At 44.9% G+C, this 21,884-nt stretch overlaps 1 protein-coding gene across 4 annotated transcripts in view; it reads left to right on the forward strand.

Annotated features, from left to right (window-relative positions):
• The window catches only part of LOC115156861 (ephrin type-B receptor 1), a 298,565-nt gene that overhangs the window by 1,686 nt on the left and 274,995 nt on the right, over positions 1-21,884 (forward strand). Inside the window, exon 1 of one of the 4 annotated variants that reach the window (XM_029704641.1) lies at positions 15,483-15,544. The exons of the other annotated variants lie outside the window; for them this stretch is intronic. The gene's annotated coding sequence lies outside the window, so the exon portion shown is untranslated. Of the gene's footprint in view, positions 1-15,482; positions 15,545-21,884 lie in introns of those variants that run through there. 4 annotated transcript variants of the gene reach the window in all.

The raw sequence follows: 21,884 nt of genomic DNA on the forward strand, positions 1-21,884 counted from the left end.
GATAGTAGTATCTCTGTTTCATCTTTTTCTTTTCAGAATGATTACAACTCTCAGGCTGCCAGGGTAGCTCAGTGTAATTCAGTGGTGGCTGACAGCTTGCCTGTTTATATTTATCGTATTCTATCGCACGCACGCATGCACGCACACGCACACGCACACACACACACACACACACACACACACACACACACACACACACACACACACACACACACACACACACACACACACACACACACACACACACACACACACACACACACACACACGTGACCCATTGAACATCTTATCCGCTTCCCAAATCCTTGACAGTCGCTCTAAAGGTCTCTCTAGAAAGACAAAGCTGGCTATTGGGTTGAACAGATGGGTAGGGCTCACAATAGGTTACCCGGGCAACACCAGGGCTGAGAGTGATTTCCTTGTTTTGGCTGGTTAATTGAAAGGAGATTGTCTCGCGGGCAGGTTAAGATGTTAACTGATCTGATCTCCAATCTGTTGCCCTCACTCTCTCTCTCTCTCTGTGTGTGTGTGTGTATGTGTGTGTGTGTGTGTGTGTGACAGCATACGGCCCTGGCCACATTATCCCTGCCCAGATCCGTGTCACCCTTCATCTGATTATCTGTCCCTAATCACCACATCAATCCCGTAATCACAAACAATGTGACAGAGATCACTGTTTGTGTGTGTGTGTGTCTGGGGGGCACCACTGACCATATGGACAGATTGGTGATAATGAATAGAGAGTAGCCCCCCCCAACCAGTCTGCCAGGGGGAAGGACTACTGCTGTGTTTGGGGGTCTCCCTAAACATGTTACTATAGCTATGATCGGTTCAGGTTGGATATCATGATGCTATATTGTGGAGCTACAGCTGGACATAAATGACTTTGCTACTTCTATAGATTTCAACCATCCGACTGACTGAACCTCTTACTGTGGTTGTCTCTACCCCCTGTCATGCTGTGTCATCTATACGGCTGACATCTATTATCTCTCCTCAACGGAGCGAGGGATGGAGCCAAAGTGGAGGATGAAGAGTGGATGGCTAAGCAGAGCATTAGAGCTGAGCAGCAGGCGAGTGTATGGAAGGTGGACGAGGTCATCTGAACCGTGTTGCCCCCGGCAACCCTCTGTTTGTGTAAAGGAGGTGGTTTGGCGAACCTCGACTGAGATCTGAAGACTCGCGCTAACTCCCTAGGCTGAGATGTGGGGGATGGCAGCAGACACACAGTGACTGTCTGTCTGACTGATGGCAGCCATGGCTTCACTGAAATCTCATGATGTCACAGAGACCAGGGCAGAATACCCTGATCCTATCAACTGTTATGATTATGGGACGTGAGGACTGGCTGGCTGTAGGTACTTGTGAGGGATAGTTTGAGGGCTTTGTGGATGCAACCACCCACTGACACAGGCATGTACGCACGCACACACACACACACACACACACACACACACGGCAGAGGAGAGGAAACAGTAGATGAAACAGTCGATAAATCCTGCCTGACCACTAGAAATAGACAGCGATTTTGGATGTTTGAACTTTTCCTGAGAACGTTGATATACTCTATGCCTTCTATGGGCACTCAAAACAACAAAACATTTAAAGGAATACCCAGCACCAGGCATGAACTCACGAAGCTCGGAGCTGGAGCGCGCTGCTTGGAACACTGCTCCTCCACACTTCACAATGCTCTAGTAAGACATGAGAATACTTGATGATCGTTTTTAATTATTTTGTTTTACGCCTTTCCCAAACCATAGCCCTAACCTTAACCACTTGGAATGTAACACTGCATTCAAAATGCCATAAACACATGTCAGAATGAAGCATTTGCATCAAATGGCAAACACTGCTTTCATAATAGTACATTTTTGGATATACCATGTAAACACTGTTGTTCTAAATCTAAAGCTCTTTGGTCTTTCATAGGCTTATATCTACATTTCAATACAATGTTCTACTGTGAAAGTAATCTGCTGAGAGGGGTAACAAGTACACTGTAAAAACCAATGCAATGTAGAAACAGAAAATATTTATTAGGCCAAACATTACTGTTGTATACAGTAGCATACAACAAAACCATAAACATATGTAAACCAAAAGTATATTCTTTAGAATACAGTAAAGAACACAATTGTGTGTGTGTGGGGTCCCGGGGGGGCAGTCCAGGAATTGGTAGGGGAAGGGGGGGGGGGGGGCAGTCACCAGTGCTAAGCTACGCTTCATCTCTTCTCCTGGCTGGGTCTGGCCACAATACTTCGTCCACATCACAAGATACGTTTTCTCTTGCCAAACATGGAGGGAAGTATCTCCTAGCATGGCGTATCCAACCTTGGACAGAGGCAACCGCTATGTCCCCACATGCGTCCTCCATTGCCTGGAGAAGCGGCATGCGGACATAGGGTTGGCGATCATCCACTTTCCAGCGCCAGGCTGAGAAGAATTCCTCTATGGGATTTAGAAAAGGTGAATATGGGGGTAGGTACAAAACTACAAATTGTGGATGGGTGGCAAACCAGTTTTGGACCAGAGCAGCCCGGTGAAAACTAACATTGTCCCATAAAACCACAAATCTAGCAGGCTCCTGATCTGGATCAGGGACAAGCATTGTGTAAATTGCATCCAGAAAAGTGAGCATATGGCCGGTGTTGTACGGACCCAGTGTGGCATTGTGATGGAGGACCCCATTTTGAGTGATGGCAGCACACATAGTTATATTACCCCATCGCTGTCCATGGACATTGGTAATTGCCCTCTGTCCTATTACATTTCTTCCACGGCGCCTGGTTTTGGTGAGGTTGAAGCCAACCTCATCCACATAAATAAATTCATGGCGAATTACATGGGCATCCAGCTCCAATACTCTCTGTAACAGACAAAAGGATATACAGATGAGTAAATATGGTATGTCTGAAGTATTGGAAGTAGTGTTGCATACATACCTCTACAAAGTCATGTCGCATATTCTTGACTCTGTCAGAGTTTCTCTCAAATGGCACCTTGTAAAGTTGTTTCATCGTCACTCGGTGCCGTTGGAGGATGCGTTGTATGGTCGACAGGCTTACAGCATTGATGTTGTTAAATATGGTGTCATTATTCAAGATATGCTCTCTTATCTCTCGAATCCTAATTGCATTGTTGGCCAAAACCATATTTATAATTGCAGTCTCTTGTACATCTGTAAACAAGCGTCCTCGTCCTCCATGATGTCTTTGCCTTTCCACTCTGTACAGAATTCAAACACAGTATGTGTTCAGCATAGGACCTGTAAACAATGTACAAAAACATGTAGTACAGCATGATAACCAACCTCATTCATTCAATGTAGTGCAGTAAATGGATGGCTTAGAGTTACAAATGTTTATGCAATACTATGCAGTCATACGTTTTTTACAGTAAATTACTGTAACGCTAAAATAGTCATTAGATAGTTGCATACCTGTTCTCATTTCTGAAGGTTCGAATCCCTGTGGCTCAGTTGGTAGAGCATGGTGTTTGCAACGCCAGCATGGTGTGTGCAACGCCAGGGTTGTGGGTTTGATTCCCACAGGGGGCCAGTACAAAAAGAAAAAAAAATGTATGAAATGTATGCATTCACTACTGTAAGTCACTCTGGATAAGAGCGTCTGCTAAATGACTAAAATGTAAATGTAATGGACGCCACTGTAAATCGACTCAAGTTGGGCTGGACTCTCAGTCCAGCTTCTCTCATGGTCAAACTGTGGTTGATCACATGATCAACAAGTGTTGCTCTAATCTCATTAGAGATGGCTCTCCTTCCTTCTCTTCTTTGCCCTCTTCTTCTTCTTCATCTTGCTCCTCCTCCTTCTCTTACAACTCTTCATCTTTGAATTTGTCCTCGTTGTTGGCCCCTGCCTCTCCCTCCTACTCCTCTTCCTCTCTGTCCATTGTTGGCATCCATTGTTCAAAACCGGTAATCTGACCTTTGACCTATTTATAGGCCTATACTACAGTAAAGCAGTGATTGGTTAGTGATCAGTTAAGCAATTAGTGTTTGCACATGTGAGGAGTGTGTGTGTGACCTGGTGAATTTGTAAGTCGCTCTGGATAAGAGCGTCTGCTAAATGATGTAAATGTAAATGTAAATGTGAATAAGTGTAGCATTTTGATTGGTTGTGTTTGGAAAAGGAAAGCAAGTCACTTCCTGTTAAATGTTTGTGTTTTAGGTAGAGAATTCTGTGTAGTGTTTTGAAAAAAGTGTTTTATGCAATTGACAACTGAGTCAAAGGCTGAGAAATAGCTTATGGTTTTGGATATTTGGTGTGTAGTTTTGCACTTTGAGTGAGAGGTTTCAAAAATCATGTGACATGAAAAGATTTAGTGTGTAAGCAGTTGGAAAAAACTGTAATACCTAAACTTAACCCTTTGAGTGGTTTCTGTTTTAATCCTCTAAACTTGTGGAATTAACCCTGTAACCACACAAAATGAATGCGTCAAAAATAGAAATTCAGCCGTAATGCGTCGAATTTCAAAGGGAAACTATGAGAACTTGTTGGATAAGTCACCATGCGCTTTAGCTGGGCGGAAGGAGAGAGGAGAGAGGAGGGAGGAGAGAGGAGAGAGGAGAGAGGAGAGAGGAGAGAGGAGAGAGGAGGGAGGAGATGCATTTGCATGCCATTAGAGAAAAAAATACATGTGCAGTGTCCCATTTCTCCCTCTCTCCCTCCCTCTCTGTCTCTCTGTCGCTCTCTTTCTCTACCCCCTCTCTCCCCTTCCCCCCTTTCTCTCTGTGTTTATTTGTTCATTCATTTGTTTATTTGGATCTCCATTAGCTTTTGCAGAAGCAACAGCAACTCGTCTGTGCATCTGTGTATCATTATTTACAACAGCAGTGGTCATTTTCCACCACATACAGAGCCAGCACTTATTTATGTTTGCTCTTAAACCAATTAAGCCTGCTTAGCTGACTGGGAGAGAGAAGTGAGTGAAAGAGGAGGGGAAGAGAAAGAAGAGGTGGAGAGAAAGGGATGAGGGAGTGAGGGAGATAGACAGAAAGAGGGGGAGTGAGAAGGAGAAAGATCAAGAGAGACAGAAAGAGGGGGAGCGGTGGGAGAGAGAGAGGGAGAGATGGATGTGGTGACAGGGAAGCGCCAAACCCAAACCCATTGGAACCAACCAGATCCTCCATTAACTACGGTAGCTGGGGACTGGCTGCTTCGGTACAAGACACATTCATCAATTCCAGCAGCGAACCAGAGAGAGCAGGGAGAAGGAGAGGGAGAGAAACTGGGTGAGAGAGAGTGAGGGAAAGAGAGAGAGGGCAGGAGCAAAGGTAGAGAGATGAAAAAAGGAAAGAGTGTGCCTGTCAAAGAACTACCATGATCATGAAGTCGTCCGTTTCGAAACAGGCCAGTGAGGACAAGCTGAGGCTGATGATAGCAAATCCAACAACCTGTGTGTGTGTGTGTGTGTGTGTGTGTGTGTGTGTGTGTGTATGTGTGTGTGTGCGTGGGGGGGGGGGCGTGTGCCTGAGTGAGCGAGAGTTGAAATCTCCACCCCAGAAGACAACAGGCGTGTATGTAGTAATCAGTCCCAGAGGAGCTAAATACCAGTGATGCTGTAATGCCACCTCCCCGGTGGCACAACGGATTAGCGATTAGAACAATTATTACATGTTTATGCATGAGTAGCTAATAATGATTCGCTTCAAGCGCCATAATAACTGCCAGTCAAACCAACACATATTCTGCGTCATATCAGTCCCCAGTATAATGCTGACCCAATTCCCTGTGCAGAGTATCTGTATGGTATCTGGCTAAGAGGAGAGCAGCAATAGAATAGGTTCAGCAAACAGACAGGCTTTTGTGCAAATATAATTGACTGTTTTTTTGTGTGCAACGTTGTCGAGAGGGGAGAAGAAGAGCGAGAGAGAGACTGTGACCCCATCTGTGATGGAAAGAGAGAAGTCACTAATGGATGTGTAGATCAGTCCCCACCTCTCGTTTCCTCTCTCCAAATGGACGACTGTAAACCAGAAAGAGAAAAAAACAGCCTATTTTGTATGGAATGGAGAGGGGAAACACAGTGTCACATGTAATGTGCTGTGTGTGTGTGTGCGCGTGAGTGTGTGTGAGAGAGTGTGTGGGTGTGTGTGAGTGTGTGTGGGCTTGTATCCACCTTCGCTACAGGGCTAGTGCTGATTTGCTGACCTATAATGATGTGTGAAGTAGAATGCTATTTTCTGTGTGAAAATATGTGTGAAAATAGCCCCCTAGCCTATGCCCTAGCCTTGCCAGTATAGGCCTTGTGGTTATGGTCTGCCTCTAGCCCAGCCACTGTTGACTGAGATCATGATGAATGAGATCATGATGACTGAGAACAAAATGATGACTGAGACCATGATGACTGAGAACATGATGACTGAGCATCACAATGGAGACCATGATGACTAAGACCACCACTGAGAACATGATGACTGAGACCATGATGACTGATACCATGACTGAGACCATGATGACTGAGATCATGATGACTGAGACCTTGATGACTGAGACCATAATGAATGAGACCATGATGACTGAGCATCACGATGGAGACCATGATGACTGAGACCACGACTGAGAACATGATGACTGAGACCATGATGACTGATACCATGATGACTGAAACCATGATGACTGAGACCATGATGACTGATACCATGATGACTGAGACCATGATGACTGAGACCATTATGACTGAGATAATGATGACTGAGACCATGATGACTGAGACCATGATGACTGAGACCATGATGTCTGAGAACCTGATGACTGAGACCATGATGACTGAGACCATGATGACTGAGACCATGATGACTGAGACCACGACTGAGAACATGATGACTGAGACCATGATGACTGAGACCTTGATGACTGAGACCATGATGACTGATACCATGATGACTGAGGGCCATGATGACTGAGACCATGATGACTGTGATAATGATGACTGAGACCATGATGACTGAGACCTTGATGACTGACACCATGATGACTGACACCCATGATGACTGACACCATGATGACTGAGACCATGACTGAGAACATGATGACTGAGACCATGATGACTTGGACCATGATGACTGAGACCTTGATGACTGAGACCATGATGACTGAGACCTTGATGACCGAGATCATGATGACTGAGACCTTGATGATTGAGACCATGATGAATGAGACCATGATGAATGAGACCATGATGACTGAGACCATGATGACTGAGATAATGATGACTGAGACCATGATGACTGAGACCTTGATGACTGACACCATGATGACTGACACCATGATGACTGAGACCATGATGACTGAGACCATGACTGAGACCATGATGACTGAGACCATGATGACTGAGACCTTGATGACTGAGACCATGATGACTGAGACCTTGATGACCGAGATCATGATGACTGAGACCTTGATGATTGAGACCATGATGAATGAGACCATGATGAATGAGACCATGATGACTGAGACCATGATGACTGAGATAATGATGACTGAGACCATGATGACTGAGACCTTGATGACTGACACCATGATGACTGACACCATGATGACTGAGACCATGATGACTGAGACCATGACTGAGAACATGATGACTGAGACCATGATGACTGAGACCATGATGACTGAGACCTTGATGACTGAGACCATGATGACTGAGACCTTGATGACCGAGATCATGATGACTGAGACCTTGATGATTGAGACCATGATGAATGAGACCATGATGAATGAGACCTTGATGAATGAGACCTTGATGACTGAGACCATGATGACTGAGACCTTGATGACTGAGACCATGATGACTGAGACCATGATGACTGAGACCATGATGACTGAGACCATGACTGAGATCATGACGACTGACACCATAACTGAAAACATGACTGAGATCATGATGACTGAGACCATGATGACTGATACCATGATGACTGAGACCATGATGAATGAGACCATGATGACTGAGACCATGATGACTGAGACCATGATGACTGAGACCATGACGACTGACACCATAACTGAAAACATGACTGAGATCATGATGACTGAGACCATGATGACTGATACCATGATGACTGAGACCATGATGAACGAGACCATGATGACTGAGACCATGATGACTGAGACCATGATGACTGACACCATGATGACTGACACCATGACTGAGAACATGACTGAGATTATATGACTGAGACCATGACTGAGACCATGATGACTGAGACCATGATGACTGATACCATTACTGAGACCATGATGACTGAGACCATGATGACTGATACCATTACTGAGACCATGATGACTGAGACCATGGTGACTGAGACCATGATGACTGACACCATGATGACTGACACCATGACTGAGAACATGACTGAGATTATATGACTGAGACCATGACTGAGACCATGATGACTGAGACCATGATGACTGATACCATGATGACTGACACCATGATGACTGACACCATGACTGAGAACATGACTGAGATTATATGACTGAGACCATGACTGAGACCATGATGACTGAGACCATGATGACTGAGACCATGATGACTGAGACCATGATGACTGATACCATTACTGAGACCATGATGACTGAGACCATGATGACTGATACCATTACTGAGACCATGATGACTGATACCATTACTGAGACCATGATGACTGAGACCATGACTGAGACCATGATGACTGAGACCATGATGACTGAGATCATGATGACTGATACCATTACTGAGACCATGATGACTGAGACCATTACTGAGACCATGATGACTGAGACCATGATGACTGAGACCATTACTGAGACCATGATGACTGAGACCATTACTGAGACCATGATGACTGAGATCATGATGACTGACACCATAACTGAAAACATGACTGAGATCATGATGACTGAGACCATGATGACTGATACCATGATGACTGAGACCATGATGAATGAGACCATGATGACTGAGACCATGATGAATGAGATCATGATGACTGACACCATAACTGAAAACATGACTGAGATCATGATGACTGAGACCATGATGACTGATACCATGATGACTGAGACCATGATGAATGAGACCATGATGACTGAGACCATGATGACTGAGACCTTGATGACTGAGACCTTGATGACTGACACCTTGATGACTGAGAACATGATGACTGACACCATGATGACTGACACCATGACTGAGAACATGACTGAGACTCTATGACTGAGACCATGACTGAGACCATGATGACTGAGACCATGATGACTGATACCATTACTGAGACCATGATGACTGAGACCATTACTGAGACCATGATGACTGAGATCATGATGACCGATACCATTACTGAGACCATTACTGAGACCATGATGACTGAGACCATGATGACTGATACCATTACTGAGACCATGATGACTGAGACCATTACTGAGACCATGATGACTGAGATCCTGATGACTGAGATCATGATGACAGAGATTATGATGACTGAGGCCATGATGACTGAGATCAGGATGACTGAGACCATAACTGAAAACATGACTGAGATAATGATGACTGAGATAATGATGACCGAGATCATGATGACTGAGACCATGATGACTGAGACCATGATGACTGAGACCATGATGACTGAGACCTTGATGACTGAGACCTTGATGACCGAGATCATGATGACTGAGACAATAACTGAAAACATGACTGAGATAATGATGACTGAGATCATGATGACTGAGACAATAACTGAAAACATGACTCAGATAATGATGACTGAGATCATGATGACTGAGACAATAACTGAAAACATGAATGAGATAATGATGACTGAGATCATGATGACTGAGATCATGATGACTGAGACCATGACTGAAAACATGACTGAGATCATGATGACTGAGACCATGACTGAAAACATGACTGAGATCATGATGACTGAGATCATGATGACTGAGATCATGATGACTGAGATCATGATGACTGAGATCATGACAGACCCCAGAGGGGCATTAGGGTTGTTATGGCTCAGTGGAGCAAGTCTCCCATGGCTCTGACACCTCACAGGACACGCACACACACACATGCATGCACTCGCATACACACGCACATACACACACACAGACACACATTTTCCCTCTCAGAGCTCACCTTACCCCAGAGACATCCAAGCCTCAAAACAGCCAGATGGTGGATGGGAGGTGGTGGTGGGGGGAAGGAGTGGAATGTGATTTTTGTGTGTGTGTGTGTGTGTGTGTGTGGGTGGTGCGTTTGTGTCCACTTGCATGTGTGTAATCGTGTGTTTGTGTGGGAATAGAGACCCTGGTTTTTACTACATTACATGTTAATGGTCTTATCATGACTGTCACGGGCTCCTGCATCCTGATTTGCTGTAAAGATGCTATCTCTGTGGAATGTTGTTTTCCTGGTCTCTTTTTAGGCTCACCAGCCAGTCCTGGTGGCTGACTACATGAGATAGACCAGCCTTATATAACTAACCAACCGTCATAACCAAAGGTTATGTGAACTATAGCTTGACCGCTCCATAGCAAGCTGCTCTATCTGCACTGATTGGTGAAGTCATTTAAGGGTTCTGTTCAGAAAAAGTTATTGTAAAATATTTTTGGCCCCAAACCCTGGTCATAACACTGCACAGACTGCCTTATCTAACCAATCACACGTCTTAAAAATCAAAAATACTTCCTTCTCTAACCAATCATACACCCAAACACTGGATAGATCTAACCTATCACATGTCTCAATACTGGACCAGCAGCTTTCGTGACCTGTATGCAAAATTTATTTTCTTAGGATAGCCAGAGGCAAAGTCATTAATATTCATGAGTTATGTTGGTTGCTTGGTTAGCTAGCCTCCTAAATGCAGTGGTTAGTGGATAAACAAAATAAATGAGTTTAACATATTTGTCTGAAGACGAACTTGTCACCATTTATTGTTGCCCATGGTGTTATCATGTCTAATACGTTGGCTCACGAGTCTAGCTAGCTAGCAGCGTCATTTGGCGTCCGCAATTAGCTAAATGTTAGCTAGATAGTTGGCTACTGCCTGGCCAGTGTGAGCCAGCATGCTAGCTAGTTACATTTCAGTCAGTAGCTATCCTTCTAAATGTGGTTGGCAATGGATAAACTAGCTTTGATAGTTGAACGTATTTAGGTAAAAACAAACTAGTAGCCAGTTGTTGTTGCCCATTGTGGAATCATATCCAACCAGCTGGAGCCTCTTCGCTATAGCCGAGTAGAGAAGAGAGAAAGAGAGAGGGAGAAAAACAGAAAGCATTCATTATTGAGTCCTGTTTCTCCTTATTCCAACAGCGGCCCTACTCCTGGGGCCTCTACGCTTACAGAACAACCAGATACAGCCAGCTTCCCAACACAGCCTACCTAGTTCACAACGCTAGCTCAACAATGACCATGTTGTTGTCTTGGGCTGGCTTCCACTACGGCAATTTCTCTTCTCTTTCTACTATAGTTAGGGTTGTTTTCCCTTTTTTTCTGAGGAGAAAATTAGAATTTTAATTAAAAGTTGAAGCAGCAGCCAAACCAGCAGCAGAAGCAGACTTTTTCTCCACTCTCAACCTCCCGCCTTTGAATAATTTGTTGTGTACCTCCTCCCCTCCATCCCTTCATCTCCACTGTTCTCTCTTTCGGTTAAAAATATGCAGTTGTGAAGTTTTAAAAGTTATGTACCCCCTACTCTCCACCCCTCCCTCCTTTCCTCGTTCGCTCTTGCTCTCCCTCTCCCTCTCCCTCTCCCTCTTAACTTTCTCCGCCTTACTCCACCCAGAAGTGAAATATGAATGTGTTTGGGTATTGACACAGGCAGCGGAAACTGGAATGCCAGGGGAAGAACAGGAAAAAACCCTGAGTGTGATTGGAGTAATGGAAGGAGAGGAACAAAGGACTGCATGTATTATTCTCTTAATGAAATGGTTGTTGAAGGCAGGGGTCATAAGGATTTAATTTGACGGCTAAAGCCCCAAGGCTTAGTCCTGGGGGTCCTGGAAGGGCCCGGGGGGGTGGGGGGGGTAGTGAGAGTGTTGAGGGGAAGGAGAGAGGGCGGCCTGGGGGAGTTTGGGGGGGGGGGGGTTATGGGGAATGGAGCAGAGTTGCTTGTTGTGATAAAACTTTTTTAAGAGTTAGAGTGACGATACTGTCTCCTTACATCAACTTGTCTGAGTTAGAAAAATATGTTTCACACTCCACTGATAAGTCGACTAACACAGTTGATCAGTGCATTTGCCATTTGGTGCACACTTCTCACTAGTGCACTACATTGTGTCCACTCCCTAACTTAGTAAGTAGAGGACAACATTGGTGTGTGTCCCATCACTTCTCCTAACTGTGTTTGTGTGCATTCAAGACCACTTTAGTACAGATTAGTATTGCAGTCTCCAGTTAAAGTTGCCTTCCACTATTCAATTTCCCTCAGCAAATCAAAATCAAATCAAATCAAATTGTATATGTTCAATTCGCCGAATACAACAAGTGTATACCTTACCGTGAAATGCTTACTTACAAGCCCTTAACCAACAATACAGTTCAAGAAATAGATTGAAGAAAATATTTACTAAAGTCAAAAAAATATAATCAATCAAAAGGTAACAAGAAATGTACATAACAATAACGAGGCTATATACAGGGGGTACCGGTACCAAGTCAATGTGCTGGGTACAGGTTAGTCGAGGTAATTTGTAAAGTGACTATGCATAAATAATAAACAGTAGCAGCAGTTTACAAACAAGGGGGGGTGGGGTCAATGTAAATTGTCCGGGTGGCCAATTGATTAGTTGTTCAGCAGTCTTACGGCTTGGGGGGTAGAAGCTGTAAAGGAGCCTTTTGGTCCTAGACTTGGTGCTCCGGTACCGCTTGCCATGCGATAGCAGAGACAACAGTCTATGACTTGGGTGACTGGAGTCTTTTACAATTTTTTGGGCCTTCCTCTGACACCACCTAGTATATACAGTTGAAGTCGGAAGTTTACATACACCTTAGCTAAGTACATTTAAACTCAGTTTTTCACAATTCCTGACATTTAATCCAAGTAAACATTCCATGTCTTAGGTCAGTTAGGATCACCATTTTATTTTAAGAATGTGAAATGTCAGAATAATAGTAGAGAGAATGATTTATTTCAGCTTTTATTTCTTTCATCACATTCCCAGTGGGTAGCCTTCCACAAGCTTCCCACAATAAGTTGGGTGAATTTTAGCCCATTCCTCCTGACAGAGCTGGTGTAACTGAGTCAGGTTTGTAGGCCTCCTTGCTCGCACATGCTTTTTCAGTTCTGCCCACAACTTTTCTATGGGATTGAGGTCAGGGCTTTGTGATGGCCACTCCAATACCTTGACTTTGTTATCCTTAAGCCATGCTGCCACAACTTTGGAAGTATGCTTGGAGTCATTGTCCATTTGGAAGACCCATTTGCGACCAAGCTTTAACTTCCTGACTGATGTCTTGAGATGTTGCTTCAATATACCCACATAATTTTCCTGCCTCATGATGCAATCTATTTTGTGAAGTGCACCAGTCCCTCCTGCAGCAAAGCACCCCCACAACATGATGCTGCCACCCCTGTGCTTCACGGTTGGGATGGTGTTCTTCGGCTTACAAGCCTCCCCCTTTTCCTTCAAACATAACGATGGTCCTTATGGCCAAACAGTTCTATTTTTGTTTCATCAGACCAGAGGACATTTCTCCAAAAAGTACGATCTTTGTCCCCATGTGCAGTTGCAAACCGTAGTCTGGCTTTTTTATGGCTGTTCTGGAGCAGTGGCTTCTTCCTTGCTGAGCGGCCTTTCAGGTTATGTCGATATAGGACTCGTTTTACTGTGGATATAGATACTTTTGTACCTGTTTCCTCCAGCATCTTCACAAGGTCCTTTGCTGTTGTTCTGGGATTGATTTGAACTTTTTGCACCAAAGTACATTCTTCTCTAGGAGACAGAATGCGTCTTCTTCCTGAACGGTATGACGGCTGCGTGGTCCCATGGTGTTTATACTTGCATACTATTGTTTGTACAGATGAACGTGGTACGTTCAGGCATTTGGAAATTGCTCCCAAGGATGAACCAGACTTGTGGAGGTCTACAATCTTTTTGCTGAGGTCTTGGCTGATTTCTTTTGATTTTCCCATGATGTCAAGCAAAGAGGCACTGAGTTTGAAGGTAGGCCTTGAAATACATCCACAGGTACACCTCCAATTGACTCAAATGATGTAAATTAGCCTATCAGAAGCTTCTAAAGCCATGTCATCATTTTCTGGAATTCTCCAAGCTGTTTAAAGGGAAAGTCAACTTAGTGTATGTAAACTTCTGACCCACTGGAATTGTGATACAGTGAATTATAAGTGAAATAATCTGTCTGTAAACAATTGTTGGAAAGATTACTTGTGTCATGCACAAAGTAGATGTCCTAACCGACTTGCCAAAACTATAGTTTGTTAACAAGAAATTTGTGGAATGGTTGAAAAACGAGTTTTAAAGACTCCAACCTAAGTGTATGTAAACTTCCTGCTTCAACTGTATGTCCTGTATGTCAGGAAGCTTGGCCCCAGTGATGTACTGAGCCATACGCACTCACATTGAGAGAGAGGATGTTGTCCTGGCACCACACTGCCAGTTCTCTGACCTCCTCCCTATAGGCTGTTTCATCGTTGTCGGTGATCAGGCCTACCACTGTTGTGTCATCAGCAAACTTAATGTTGGTGTTGTAGACCTAGAAGGTGCTGTTTTACCAGGACTCTGTGAAATTCAAGTCTGACCATTACTGCCACTCCGATTATACCCTAGTCCTGGGAGCACACGGCTTGATGAAATAACGTGTCTGTCTTCCACCAGTGGCTGTTTCTCATTGGTTACTGCAGTCTTTGTTTGTGTCCAAAAGGGCACACACACCCCTCCCCACCCCCCTCACACACACGCACTTTAACGAGGCCAGTGCGGTCGGTTGGTCTGACGATATTTATGCCTGTCATCCCCATGCTTTCTGTCTAGGAAGTATTTTTCCCTCCTGTCTGAAGCTATTAAAATCTCAGTCCCTTTGACCAAGGCTTCACACATTGTTAGACACCTCCGCATCTCCCTACACTGCCATGAGTGTCAAGGTGGAGTGTGTAGCTATGTGCGTGTGTGTGTGCATTTGAGACGCACACTCGGTCCTTCCTTTGATGTGTGTGGGGTAATGAGTGTAGGCAGAGAGCTGATGGTCTAGTGCTGTGGCCTGTCCTATTATTAATGACTTACTGCCTACTGACTGGTCTGGGATCAGCACGTAGAGACATATTTCATCAGCATTGGACACATTTCCCTGCCCTTCTCTTCCCTTCTCCTCCCCACTGTAAATGTAATCTTTTATTAAAGATATGAGGATAGGCTAGGGAGGGGGAGGGAAATGAAAGCGTGTGTGTGGAGTGGGGGAGGGTTGTGCCCAATGCTGCGTAACCTTGCGCAACACTCAAACACCTTCCTCAGGCGGACGGCGGTGTCCTGTGCAATCCAGCAGCGTCAGGTCTGGGTGAGAAGAGAGACTTTTAAAGGTAATTAATTATCGACTCTAACCAGAAAGTCTAATGAGAAATGAGTGAACACTGCCCTCATGAGACTGAGAAGCCTGATTTGCCTAGCTCCAACAAGAAGAAGGCCTGTGCGGTGGAGGGTAAAGGAACTTCTTCTAAAGGTTAAAGGTGACTTCCGACATTCCTTATACCATAGCTTTGAGATTAGGGTTTGAGACAATCAAGAACTGGATATAGTTAAGTTAATATGAGTGGGAGCTGCTTGTAAACAGCACAGTATGACAAGAAGCCCATCAGGATTGTGAGTATAGAGGTCAGGGTCACAACTTTGGTTTTCGAAGTGGGTGGGACATAATTATATATATTTGTTTTAAATCCAGTTGGATAAACACTCCAAACAGCCTACCCGACTGCTCGGAGGTGTCCGCATGGTGCTAAAGCACACCTTTGCCTAGTTTTGTATCATATTCCAATGATAAAACGGGGGGGACAAAAATGCAATTTCAGAATGTGGGGTGGGGGGGGGGGGGGACATGTCCCTCGTCCCCAGTGAAAGTTGCACCCCTGATAGAGGTCATATATCATCGGTCATTATCACTGTATAATTATGTGTTTTCTTCTGTTGTACAGTCACTGTCAAATGTTTATCGTAGCAGTGGGACAAGAAGAATGGAGGGATGGAGGGTTGGAGATGCGGAAGGTAGAGAGCGAGTGAGAGGATGAGAAAGAGAAAAAAGGGAAGGAAAGACAAAGGAAGGGATAGAGAGGGAGAAAGAGACAGAGAGAGAAACGGAGGGCTTTGTGTCTGCCGGCCCCCTGGTTCTCTGATAACGATGTCTGCTCAAACAGCTGTCAGCCCTCTATCAGACATGCCAGTGTGTGTGTGTGTGTGTATGTGTTTGTGTGATCAGCCTCATCTGAATATGAAAGTGAATCATCAGAGCCTCTTGACTGTGTGTTTGTGTGTGTGTGTGTGTGTGTGTGTGTGTGTGTGTGTGTGTGTGTGTGTGTGTGTGTGTGTGTGAGAGAGTGTGCTATGATCAGCTCTCCACTGTTCTGCCGGGCACAAAGAGATGGGAAGAAGATGGAGTGAGTGTGTGAAAGGAGAAGAAGAGAGGGGATCGGGGTGTTGGCAAGATGTACCTCAGGAGGAGGGCGTCCTCTGGAAATATCGGAATGTTGTAGAATTGGGCGCTATCCAGATTTGAATACTGCCGTACCGTTTCTGTACCATACTGGGGTATACGGTATTACCAGAAGTGCACACAAAGGGCGCTATTTTAATGTATTTCTCACGTTCGTCGTAAAGATGAGTCCAAGGCGCAGCGGGAATGTGAATGCTTATCTTCTTTATTAACGAAGAAAACCAAAACAAACACTTAAACAAAACAACGATGAAAGAACAGTCCTGTAAGGCAAACACTAAACACGGAACAAATACCCACAAAAACCCATGAAAAAACACCCCTACTAAATAGGACCTTCAATTAGAGGCAACGAGAAACAGCTGCCTCCAACTGAAGGTCAAACCAATAAACTAAGCATAGAAATAGATAAACTAGACACAGATATAGAAATAGACTAACATAGAACATTGTTTAATGTGTTTCTGGGTTTGTTGGGCAAACACCCCTGCCACGTCCTGACCAAAACACAATAACAAATAACATCTTTACTGGTCAGGACGTGACAGTATTATTATTTGTATTAATTCTTTTGACGCACAAAACAATTTAGGCAACAGGGATCTTGATCCAGGAGTGGATTGAATGTCTCGTATCTTGGTACCAGTCATTTTAGCTAACGTTCCACTCCTTGCCCCTCCGTGTCATTGCCAAAGAAACTGGCTATTCGGCAATCTTAACGTTCAATATGCAGCTGGATTTACGGCGGAGTTGCTCATTGGTAGTTGGAAATAGCATTAATATTTTCAGTTACAATATTTGGAGCCTCGAAAATAGAATTAGAATTATAACAAAGTCAAAAACAAACATTTAGCTGTTAGCTAGGCAAGTTGTTGTATTTTGAGGCTTGAAATCAAAGTAAATAGGTATTGTGGTTGGAATTGCACTATGTATTTAGTTTTAGAATTTAGTTTTGAGTTAGCAATTTTTGACAGACTGGTTTCGTCTGCTTAGCAACCGGATACCAACTTGTTCTGTGGAGAAAATAAGGTGATAGAGTACAAATATTTGGATAATCGTTGTGATTGGAGGATAGCTGTGAGCGTTATCGAATCAGGATCAACTTCGCTGTTTTCCTCAAGCTCATTAATTATAGAATGTTCATATTTGAAGATGGCAGAAAAGCCAGTCTCTTTGGCAATGCCAAGGAGTGTCAAGGAGTGGAATGTTAGATAAAGATGTCTCTGCTGTAATCAAGAAGCTTGATCTTGACAGCTAGCAAGTTAGCAAACCAAATGCAATGCTGGAGCCCTGAACTGGATATAATTTATTTTAGATTTTGTGTAGTTACTTTACTTATACTGTAGTTATATGAAGTGGCGTAGCACACACCCCCACAGCCCCTGAGAAATCATACCGTAGGTATGTCAAAATACCCAGGTATACAGTATAAACAATATAAGCAGTGCGTCGACACCGGCCTCGGGGACGGCCCGGAGGACGAGGCGCAGGGCGATCCGGATGGAGACGATGGAACTCGCTCAGCATGGAAGGATCTAATACGTCCTCCATCGGAACCCAGCATCTCTCCTCCGGACCATACCCCTCCCAGTCCACGAGGTACTGAAGACCCCTCGCCCGACGTCTCGAATCCAGGATGGATCGAACAGAGTATGCCGGGGCCCCCTCAATGTGGGGGCAGAGGGGGCAGAGGAACCTCCCGCACCTCAGCCTCCTGGAGCGGGCCAGCCACCACCGGCCTGAGGAGAGACACATGGAACGAGGGGTTAATGCGGTAATTGGGGGGAAGCTTTAACCTTTAACATACCTTGTTCAATCTCCTCAGGACTTTATTAAACGGCTCCACAAACCGCGGACTCAGCTTCCGGCAGGGCAGGCGGAGGGGCAGGTTTTGGGTCGAGAGCCAGACCCTGTCCCCTGGTGTTCCCCGCCTCACTGCGCTGACGGTCTGCGCCAGCTTTTTGACGTTGTACGGCGCGCTGAAGGCGGACGTGAGCTGCGTACCAGGTCTCCTCCGCGTGCCGGAACCAGTGGTCCACTGCAGGAGCCTCGGTCTGACTCTGATGCCAAGGGGCCAGAACCGGCTGATACCCCAACACACACTGAAATGGAGAGAGGTTAGTGGAGGAGTGGCGGAGCGAGTTCTGACACGTACAATCCCTCCATCAGTGCTGAGACTGTCCGCAATAGGCGAGAGAGGCTGGTCTGAGGGCTTGTAGGCCTGTTGTAAGGCAGGTCCTCACCAGACATCACTGGCAACAACGTCGCCTACGGGCACAAACTCACCGTCGCTGGACCAGACAGGACTGGCAAAAAGTGCTTTTCTCTGACGTGCCGCGGTTTTGTCTCACAAGGGGTGATGGTCGGATTCGCATTTATTGTCGAAGAAATGAGCGTTACATCGAGGCCTGTACTCTGGAGCGGGATCGATTTGGAGGTGGAGAGTCCGTCATGGTCTGGGGCAGTGTGTCACAGCATCATAGGACTAAGCAGGCAATGTCATTGCAGGAAATCTCAACGCTGTGCATTACAGGGAAGACATCCTCCTCCCTCATGTGGTAGCCTTCCTGCAGGCTCATCCTGAAATGACCCTCCAGCATGACAATGCCACCAGCCATACTGCTCGTTCTATACGTGATTTTCTACAAGACAGGAATGTCAGTGTTCTGCCATAGCCAGCAAAGAGCCTGGATCTCAATCCCATTGAGCACGTCTGGGACCTGTTGGATCGGAGGGTGAAGGCTAAGGCCATTTCCCCAAGAAATGTCCGGGAACTTGCAGGTGCCGTGGTGGAAGAGTGGGGTAACAGCTCAAGTCAAGAACTGGAAAATCTGGTGCAGTCCTTGAGGAGGAGATGCACTGCAGTACTTAATGCAGCTGGTAGCCACACCAGATACTGACTGTTACTTTTGATTTTGACCCCCCTTTAATCAGGGACACATTATTCTATATATGTTAGTCACATGTCTGTGAACTTGTTCAGTTTATGTGTTAGTTGTTGAATCTTGTTATGTTCATACAAATATTTACACATGTTAAGTTTGCTGAAAACAAACGCAGTTGACAGTGAGAGGAGGTTTCTTTTTTTTGCTAAGTTTATCACCCTAGTCTACAGTGAGGGAAAAAAGTATTTGATCCCCTGCTGATTTTGTACGTTTGCCCACTGTCAAAGAAATGATAAGTCTATAATTTTTAATGGTAGGTTTATTTGAACAGTGAGAGGCAGAATAACAACAAAACGCATGTCAAAAATGTTATAAATTGATTTGCATTTTAATGAGGAAAATAAGTATTTGACCCCCTCTCAATCAGAAAGATTTCTGGCTCCCAGGTGTCTTTTATACAGGTAACGAGCTTAGATTAGGAGCACACTCTTAAAGGGAGTGCTCCTAATCTCAGTTTGTTACCTGTATAGAAGACACCTGTCCACAGAAGCAATCAATCAATCAGATTCCAAACTCTCCACCATGGCCAAGACCAAAGAGCTCTCCAAGGATGTCAGGGACAAGATTGTAGACCTACACAAGGCTGGAATGGGCTACAAGACCATCACCAAGCAGCTTGGTGAGAAGGTGACAACAGTTGGTGTGATTATTCGCAAATGGAAGAAACACAAAAGAACTGTCAATCTCCCTCGGATCTCACCTCGTGGAGTTGCAATGATCATGAGAACGGTGAGGAATCAGCCCAGAACTACACGGGAGGATCTTGTCAATGATCTCAAGGCAGCTGGGACCATAGTCACCAAGAAAACAATTGGTAACACACTACGCCAAGAAGGACTGAAATCCTGCAGCGCCTACAAGGTAACCCTGCTCAAGAAAGCCACATATACATGCCTGTCTGAAGTTTGCCAATGAACATCTGAATGATTCAGAGGACAACTGGGTGAAAGTGTTGTGGTCAGATGAGACCAAAATGGAGCACTTTGGCATCAACTCAACTCGCCGTGTTTGGAGGAGGAGGAATGCTGCCTATGACCCCAAGAACACCATCCCCACCGTCAAACATAGAGGTGGAAACATTATGCTTTGGGGGTGTTTTTCTGCTAAGGGGACAGGACAACTTCACCGCATCAAAGGGACGATGGACGGGGCCATGTACCGTCAAATCTTGGGTGAGAACCTCCTTCCCTCATCCAGGGCATTGAAAATGGGTCGTGGATGGGTATTCCAGCATGACAATGACCCAAAACACACGGCCAAGGCAACAAAGGAGTGGCTCAAGAAGAAGCACATTAAGGTCCTGGAGTGGCCTAGCCAGTCTCCAGACCTTAATCCTATAGAAAATCTGTGGAGGGAGCTGAATGTTCGAGTTGCCAAACGTCAGCCTCGAAACCTTAATGACTTGGAGAAGATCTGCAAAGAGGAGTGGGACAAAATCCCTCCTGAGATGTGTGCAAACCTGGTGGCCAACTACAAGAAACATCTGACCTCTGTGATTGCCAGCAAGGGTTTTGCCACCAAGTACTAAGTCATGTTTTGTAGAGGGGTCAAATACTTATTTCCCTCATTAAAATGCAAATCAATTGATAACATTTTTGACATGCGTTTTTCTGGATTTTTTTGTTGTTATTCTGTCTCTCGCTGTTAAAATAAACCTACCATTAAAATTATAGACTGATCATTTCTTTGTCAGTGGGCAAACGTACAAAATCAGCAGGGGATCAAATACTTTTTCCCTCACTGTAGAATGGTGCCTTTGTGTTCGGTCAGCATACAAGTCTCTTGTCACAAACACACACCCACACACACCTTCCCCACCGCAAAAGCCCACCCTCCTCTACTATGCCCCCCCCCCCTCTTTCTCTCACTCTCACACACACACACACACACACACACACACACACACACACACACACACACACACACACACACACACACACACACACACACACACACTTTAATGGGGCCAGTGAGAGTAATGCGGTCTGATGATGGTATTTCTCCCTCCTGTCTGAAGCTATTAAACATCAGTCCCTTTGATCAAGGCTTCACACATTGTTAGAAATGTCCTCCTCATCTCCCTACACTGCCATGCATGTCTAGGTGGAGTATGTGGGAGTGTGTGTCATTGCAGACAGTTTTATTGTGCAGTATCTATATCAGGTGAGCCAAGACAGTGGGTGTGCAGACATTTGCTTTTACTGCGACTGAGGTGTCTGCTATTCCTGTGAAGATGATATCCCTCTAATGTAGTGGAGAGAAGTGGATGGA

This window comes from Salmo trutta, chromosome 21 (genome assembly GCF_901001165.1).
Source record: "Salmo trutta chromosome 21, fSalTru1.1, whole genome shotgun sequence".
NCBI lineage: Eukaryota > Metazoa > Chordata > Actinopteri > Salmoniformes > Salmonidae > Salmo > Salmo trutta.